The following is an 8,916-nucleotide window of genomic DNA, read 5'->3' as shown; positions in this document are numbered from 1 at the left end:
TCCGCCCAGTGAGCGGGAGGTCGTGGGTTCGAACCCCGGCCGGGTCATACCTAAGACTTTAAAATTGGCAATCTAGTGGCTGCTCCGCCTGGCGTCTGGCATTATGGGGTTAGTGCTAGGACTGGTTGGTCCGGTGTCAGAATAATGTGACTGGGTGAGACATGAAGCCTGTGCTGCGACTTCTGTCTTGTGTGTGGCGCACGTTAAATGTCAAAGCAGCACCGCCCTGATATGGCCCTTCGTGGTCGGCTGGGCGTTAAGCAAACAAACAAACAAACAAACAAAATATATCTCGCCAACTAGAGTTATTACGGCTTGTTGATTTTGCCAATACAAAAGTCATTTTTTCTCACTTCATTGGTGCAAACAGTGTAATAGTGTGTTGTAAATTCTATTGTTATGCGATTGTTGTTATATTTGTAAGCATAAGAGAGAGAGAGAGAGAGAGAGAGAGAGAGAGAGAGAGAGAGAGAGAGAGAGAGAGAGAGAGAGAGAGAGAGAGAGGGAGAGAGAGAGATTTTTCACTCCATCAAAGTATCTCCTTTTGAATGCTAAATATAAGTCAGGGAATACGTCTAAAAATGGCCTCCAAATTCCAGGAAATATGTATATTACCTGGATATTTTAGGGAATATATATATATTCATTGAGTGAAACAGGGAATACGTATAAATCAAATCTCTTATATTATTAAAAGCTGCATCAAAAGGTGTGCAACATTGATATCGGGACTACACAAAATAGAATGTTTATATAATGGGTGGTGGTGGATAATGCTGTCTGGATTAAAATATAAAAAGAGGTAAACAGGTGGCGAACTGTTAAGTTTCACTGACGGTTTAGTCTTCAGTGACAATGCAAATAACAAATCAGAGGTGATTCTTGCTAAACATCAAGCTTTTATTTATTCGTATGAATTTAGCAATGAAAAACGGATTGACAATTAAGGGTAAAGAGAGAGGGGGGGAGAAAGAAGGAGGGGGAGAGAGGGAGGGGGGGGGGGAGAGAGGAACGGGGGAAGAGAGGCAGGGCGAGAGAGAGGGATGCGTGGGGCTGGCGGTGGGGGTTGGGGGGGGAGAGAGGAGCAGCTAGTCGTAGAGCGGTTCGACTCGCGCAGTGGCTATACATTACACGGTTCGCGTGCCATCAATTAGCACGTCGTCAAGCAGGTAACCCGCTGAGAAACCTACTGGAGAGCTAGAGAGACAGCTGGACGCATTCCTTGTTTATGGTCAGCAGATTAATGTACTGCTACACTGAGATTGAAGTCGCAGAGGGTTACATCGGACTGGGTGGCCGAGTGGTAACGCAGTTGCGCTCGGAAGCGAGAGGTTGCGAGTTCGACCCTGGGTCAGGGCGTTAGCAATTTTCTCCACCCTTTCCTAACCTAGGTGGTGGGTTCAAGTGCTAGTCTTTTGGATGAGACGAAAAACCGAGGTCCCTTCGTGTACACTACATTGGGGTGTGCACGTTAAAGATCCCACGACTGACAAAAGGGTCTTTCCTGGCAACATTGTATAGGCATAGATAAAAATGTCCACCAAAATACCCGTGTGACTTGGAATAATAGGCCGTGAAAAGTAGGATATGCGCCGAAATGGCTGCGATCTGCTGGCCGATGTGAATGCGTGATGTATTGTGTAATAAAAATTCCATCTCACACGGCATAAATAAATCCCTGCGCCTTGAATATGTGCGCGATATAAATTGCATAAAATAAAAATAAAATAAATAAATCCCTGCGCTTAGAACTGTACCCACGGAATACGCGCGATATAAGCCTCATATTGATTGATTGATTGACATCCTCATATAGTCACAGTATACTGACACCAGTCCTAGCATGATAGAGCGGCTGTCACTATAGGTGTCTCTCTTTGTGTGTCTGTATCATATTACTTGTGATTAAAACAAAAAATGCCTGATAGGAAACAAATAGAAAAAAATGTTATGACAGAGATTCCCCTAATATTTCCGAATGTCATTTCTACAATGACGCTTTGAATAACGTCTTGATAAAAGTTGGTTGACGTGAAATGTGGCTTGAAAAAAAAGAGCATTAGAACCTTTAACGTAATGCAACAAGCAGAGAATGCAGAGAATATGGAATATTAGCTGTCATAGGGGTACGATACCAGTTAATCACGTTTAACCGAATGTTTGGAGAGTGGAGGGTGTCATTATTGAAGAGAGAGAGATGGAGAGAGAGGAGAGTTGGGAAAAGAGAGAGTGTGTGTAAGAAGGTGAGAGACAGAGGGCGATGGGGAGAGGTTGAGTGATCATATGAGGGGTGTTGTCAATATTAGAAAGATAGAGGGGGAGAGAAGGAGAGAGAGAGATGGGAGGGTGAAGAAAGAGAGAGAGTGTGTAAGATGCCTCCATAAGAGATGTAGCCTAGAATAAAAGCAATGTCCCTCGATGCATGTATTATTTCTCTTAACGAGTATAAAATAAGTTATGTAAGTCATTTTTCGTAGGCCTAATATGAAAACAATAATGTTGAAGTCTGAATCCAGTATCATTATTTTGAACTGTTTCGGTCTATACATGTAGTCTGCTTAAAGCAGAACGCTTCCGTGTAGCATAAATATATATCTTTCATGTTCTCTTGGGACGGGCCAGGGAATGTGTTACAAACTAACGCTTGCTTATTAGCAAGCCCAGTCAGTTCTGTACGCGAGTAGTGAAACATGATAGCGGTCAGTGGATCAGTTACCAACATTCCTACTGACATCTGGTAGTGATTTAGTCTTGATGGTGATCGGTGCTTTCCTTCGTTAGCCACTGGACTTGTCAGTTACATTTTGACGATTATCTGAGCGACCCCTTTTACAGAAAATTCAAATAGCAACCGAACCCATTCATGGAAGATCATATAGGATGTACATTAGGTCCCTAATCACGAAGACGGTCACCTAGAAACTCGCTCAAATATGTGATTTTTCTTGATACATTGTTAACTAATCTAAAAGATTGGAGTTTTTCTAACAATACACACACACACAACGTATTCGTTTTGATAACAAAAATAATGATATGGCATGTATCAATAGCCGGCATGTGATAAAGGGGTAACAAAATAATAATTAACAAGTGACCATAAGGATCCTAATACTTTCTGTTTATCATCTCGTGCTGTGGTTGTTGTTTTATTATTTAAAGTCTTCTTCATCGAAATGATAAGACATCTCGGGCTGATTGGTCCTGATATGGCTCAAAACTTGAGTCGGCTGGATCGAAAGCAAATATCAAGTAAAGTATCTGGGGCTGATAGAACATATAGACCCTAACGGGTGTAAAGTGAGCAAATATTAAAACCCTTCCTGGCCGGATAATATGGTACCTAGGGTCACCAAAGTTCAGAGCTTCTCGGCATCGACTCCGATGAACATGCTTCCGAATAGTGGTGTCACCAGTTTTATCAGTTTTGGAGAAAAGTGGGTGCAAACGAAAACATTTAAACCATGCCTGACGGGATAATGTTGGCACTAGGATCATCAAACTACAGAGCAAATCAATATCAATCACCACAAACTGGGGCCTTAATTTCGGAGAAAATAACTGTGTCCTTACTGGAGACAATTGAGTTTGTTTGTTTGTTTGCTTAACGCCCAGCCGACCACGAAGGGCCATATCAGGGCGGTGCTGCTTTGACATAGAACGTGCGCCACACACAAGACAGAAGTCGCAGCACAGGCTTCATGTCTCACCCAGTCACATTATTTTGACACCGGACCAACCAATCCTAGCACTAACCCCATAATGCCAGACGCCAGGCGGAGCAGCCACTAGATTGCCAATTTTAAAGTCTTAGGTATGACCCGGCCGGGGTTTGAACCCACGACCTCCCGATCACGGGGCGGACGCCTTACCACTAGGCCAACCGTGCCGGTTAGACAATTGAGTACATGTATACGAAATAGCATTTCCTGACGGGATAATTTTGAGTGACACCAGGGTCATCGATCCGCAGGACATAATTATGAGCGTTTATTCCCATGGACCTCGAGCTCATAGCCAAAATGAGTTTCAATAGCTTTACCTATTTGGGAGAAATGAGTACATATATATGTTAGTCATATTGAGAACAGACACAAGTCAAACGGGATAATTGCACTATGATCAACAAACTACTTTGTTTGAATGCAAATGTGTTGTTTGTCCCCCAGAGGGTGGACGTTTGCGTTTGTTCCGGTCAGTCTATATGTCACACAAGTCACTAAAATATCACTCACGCGAACTGTCAAGACGCAAAATAGATAAGTTGGTAAATTGCTCTCCTAACGTGACAAAACGAAAGTGTCTGAGGCTGGAGATCGAATCCCATTGGCGTCGTTAATTTAAAAAAAAAAGCTCACTGGGTGACGCAGGGGTTTGTCGGACCTGTTCTTCTTAGGGGTTGGGGAGGGGGGAGGTGTTGCGTTGTTGTTGTTGTTTTTTGGGGGAGAAGAACATTGCAGTTATGATAAAAAAAATTCTGTCAATATTTGTCCCGCGCTAATCTGTGTGAAATCGCTTACCGTTGCCAATCATAATTCATATATTAATACAGGTACTGGTAGCCTCAGTCACACGAAATTGCTAATTTCTGTGGTACTGGGCAACTTTCACGTTATTCCTTTTGCATGGGCATAGTGGAGGCCACCTCAATCAGGACTGGCTGGGACTAATGTGTTTATTTTTTTTAATTAAGTGGGTTTATTTGAACATTAAATATTTTTACCTACCGCCGGATGCCCTTAGGCACCCCTGAAGCTCGACATGCAGCCGTCCGGGATAAAACTGCCCGAGAATCCAATAAACACTTTAGACAACACAGTATCATGTCAAATCAAGTTCACTCTCAAACCTATCAAGTTATTATTGTTGTTACTTATTGGAATGGCAAACGGAACATCCATTGCCTATGGTTTTTGTAATGTCATAGCTGTATTTCTCCCTGAAACTTTTGCAAATTATTAGTAGGCCAGTTGGTTAGGACACTCTTGCTTCATCACGTTCTAATCACGCACGTTCGAATCCACGCGGTGTCACTTTTTTTTCTCCCTTTCCCCTACGCTACATTACTTTTCAGGGAATGTGTGCTGTTCATTGTTATTTTATTTTACTGATACGTTTTTTATAATTTAATTCGTCATCCAGCGGGGACGTTTGCGATTGTTCCATTCCGTAAGTATGTATGTATGTCACAATATAGGAACTGCGATAAATCCTGAACGGCTAAGTATTTTTCAACCAAACTTTGTAGGTAGATGTAGACACACGATAGCCTATTGCGTGCAACATTTATATTGGATAGGTCAAAGGTCAAGGTCATTACGGGGCCCGATGGTCAAAATACATAATCAGCCATGTCTCCCAAAGTTCTGGGAATATTTCAATGAAACTTTTTTTCATTACATACTCTGAGGACGGGTCTACAAAATAGCAGTTAAAAATTACATAATCACAGCAAAAATGTTTTTCTCAGAAAATCGAGTTGAATTTTTTCTTCTTTTTTTCCCCCTTAAGTTGAAGGGACTAATGTGCTGCGTCTTCATGTTTAATTTCATTTAAAAAAAATGGTTGGCTGGTTCCAAAGTTATAAGGGGTTTAACCATCATATTTGTGGTAATCATATGACTGATAGTTATAAGGCTTCGCTGATCAGGGGAGCTAATCTACTCCACTGAATCACCATCGCTTTGAAGCTATGAATACAATAATAAATCAGTCATGATTCAGACAAGATAAGTCGACCATTGCAACAATAATAGCAATTGATAATGGTATGGATTCGCATAGACACTTTAATATCCACACCATCAGTGATTAATGAAAATCATAAAACATTTGTTACATCCCGTGAGGAGCACGAGTATTGCTAGTGATAATAATAATAAACATTTAGAATCCGAATACTTCCTAATGCAAGGAGCCCTAGTCGTTTACATAAACCGAAGATGGGGAGGTAGAACTTTTCTCTCCCTTCTTCAATGCTAGCGTTCTTGGCCAGGGCACGGTAACTTGATACCAACACGAAAAGGAACGCTGAAACCATGGTCCTGTGGCGCCGCTAACCCGTAACCGGTGGTCAGCATCTGAGTTACAGTGCTAGCTCGGCGAAGCCACGGCGAAAGGGCTACGGCTGTAACCCGATAACGGCACCGGCTGATAACAAGTTCACGCTGATATCAATGGCCTTGCTGCATCGCCAACTACCCTTCTGAGGCTCGGGCACCCCGCTGCACCAGCCTCTCCTTTCACCTCTACTTCTGGTGGCCCAATTGTTCAGTCATACTGCCGGAGACTAAGGATTAAATCCTAAAGAATTTATTTTATAATGGCTGCGCTCAGCATGGAACACTTAACATGCATACACAATTCGACTCCATTTGAAGATCGCACGGCCGAGATATGATCGATTAAAAGTTCGATACAGAGAGATCATGGCATCACTCGCCTGCCATTCTGCAGCAGGAAGAGGGGGGGATGAGGGGGTTCCTGGATAGAGGGTAAGGGAGGCTGGCTATCAGTAATCTGATCGCCGTGACCGCGCGCTCGCCGGATGCTCTCACCATAACTCTGGTCTGACAGCACAGCCTGTCTTTGATACCATCTTGCTGGAATCTTCACAGTTTGATTATTTGAAGCAGTTTTTCACTTCAGTCTTTGTGATACACCAGAGCTGCATGGACGTTTATTTGTGGTCATCTACAACTTTAAAACAATGAAGGTTAGTTTTGGTTTGACTATTCCATAAAATACTTTAACTGAAGGTTTTACTGTCTGTACTGCCGCCTGAAAAACTCTCTTTTAGCAAGGATTTGTATGGCTGAACATTCCAGTCAAAATTCCTATTTTCATGTGTTTTAGTTGTTTTCCTCTAGAATCAACTGATTACATAAGTAACATGCAGGACGCACTATATATTATTGTGGTATTTAATGGTGGTGCTGTTATCAATGTTGAACATTACAAATTTGTGTTCATGAAAACTATTTTACTTGCAGCACTTCAAAGGCTACCACAATGGATGATCCATTAAAAACCTGTCCAATATGCAACGAACCATGTGACGTCGAGTTTAATACCCTGGGAAAGAAAGGATGTGCAAGTATGTTCTCTCTCTTGATTTGTTTCAATTCTTATGATAAATTTGAGTTTCTTAGTGTTCTGTATACTATAACGTTTGTTTGTTTGTTTGTTTGTTTTATGTCCTTTTTATTTTGTTTGTTTTTGTTCTTTTGTTGGTTTTTCCCTTTGGTGATCTTTTACATGTTGTGCTGTATTTGTAGTTTGTTGTATTACTGGGTGTCATCCAGTGAGACTTATCAAAGCAAGTGTGTGGGGTCATAGCCGGTTAACAAATTGCGTGCTTCTGTTGAAATGTCTATAAAAAAGAGTTTGTAGTGAGCAATGTTATTTGTTTGTTGATACAGGAATCAAGGATTCGAGCCAGAGAAGACAGAACAGAACCGTTCAGCCTACAGTTGGTCAAAGGGTGCATATCGAGTGTCGAAGGGATTACACCAACGACAATAATATCGAGAAAGACTTAAGACAGCAAAACAGAGATACCGATAAGACTGAGCTTGGAGAGCGAAGCACACGATCTAAGCAACACAGATTTGACTTTGCAAGTTGCTGCTTTTTCTGTGGGACTCGGGTAAATCTTTCCAAAACACGTGGACCTGATGAGGCATACAGAGTCAGAACATTATCTTTACAAACTGAAATTTTGAAAAAATGTGACGAAAGAAATGATGAGTGGGCAGATATCGTCAAGGGAAAGCTTGAATTTGCAAGAGACCTGCATGCAGCAGATGCTGTGTACCATATAACTTGTAACTGTAACTTCAGAGCGCTTGGTCTGTCAATTCCCAAACGTTATAATGACAAGCCAGGTGCATACGCACTGACAAACGCTCCAAGCCGAAGTGTGGGTAGACCACCGGACACTGAAAAACTTGAAGCTTTTGAGAAAACAGCAGAATATCTCATTAACCACGATGACGAACAGATCACCATCGGAGAGCTTGTGCAGAAAATGCAAGAGTTCAGTGGAGGGGTTGGTTACACCACCAAATGGATGAAGGAAAAGCTCTTGGAGAGATTTGATGAAAAAATCATCATAGCGAACATTCTGGGCAAGTCTAATGTTGTAACATTCCGCACAACAGCTAAATCCATTCTTCATGATTTCTACAGTTCTCCGAAGACTAATGACGACGAAAGTGAAAAACTGAAGCTGGTGAAAGCTGCTGCAGCACTGATAAAGAATGAAATAAAAGCTGCTTCTGCAACGACAAACAAGGAATATCCAACATCAGAGGATATTTCTTCAGGGGCGTACAACCTGGACTTTGTTCCCCAGTCCCTTCAGCTTTTCCTGCGTTTGATTTTCAGCGAAAAAGATGCTGACAATAAAATTGCATCTGTGGGACAAGCAATTGTCCAGGCAGCTCGACCTAGGGTTGTCATCGCCCCACTTCAAATTGGACTTGGAGTCCAAATGCACCACCATTTTGGCTCCCGATATCTGATCGATGTGTTGAATGCGATGGGCTTCTCGTCTTCCTACACAGAGGTGCAGAGATTTGAGGCAAATGCAGCTGTGTCCCAAAGTACAGATATTCCAGGATGTGCCAAGAATGTGATTCTACAATACGTGGCTGACAATGTGGATCACAATTCCTGTACCTTGGATGGATACAATTCTTTCCATGGTATGGGAATGATTGCTACCACAACTCCTGGAACACGACGAACAACGCCTATTCCTAGGTTGGATGTCACCTCCAAAGATTCAAAAGAAAAGGGAACAATTGACATCGTGTATTTCCAGTCAAAGGCAGTTCACTTTGGGAACACTACATACAGGGAACTAGAAAACCTGCGAGCTGTTGACCCATCTATACACCTTGATGTCTTGTG

This window comes from Littorina saxatilis, linkage group LG4 (assembly GCF_037325665.1).
Source record: "Littorina saxatilis isolate snail1 linkage group LG4, US_GU_Lsax_2.0, whole genome shotgun sequence".
NCBI lineage: Eukaryota > Metazoa > Mollusca > Gastropoda > Littorinimorpha > Littorinidae > Littorina > Littorina saxatilis.
The sequence above is the reverse complement of the archived record's forward strand: the minus strand, read 5'-3'. Positions refer to the sequence as shown.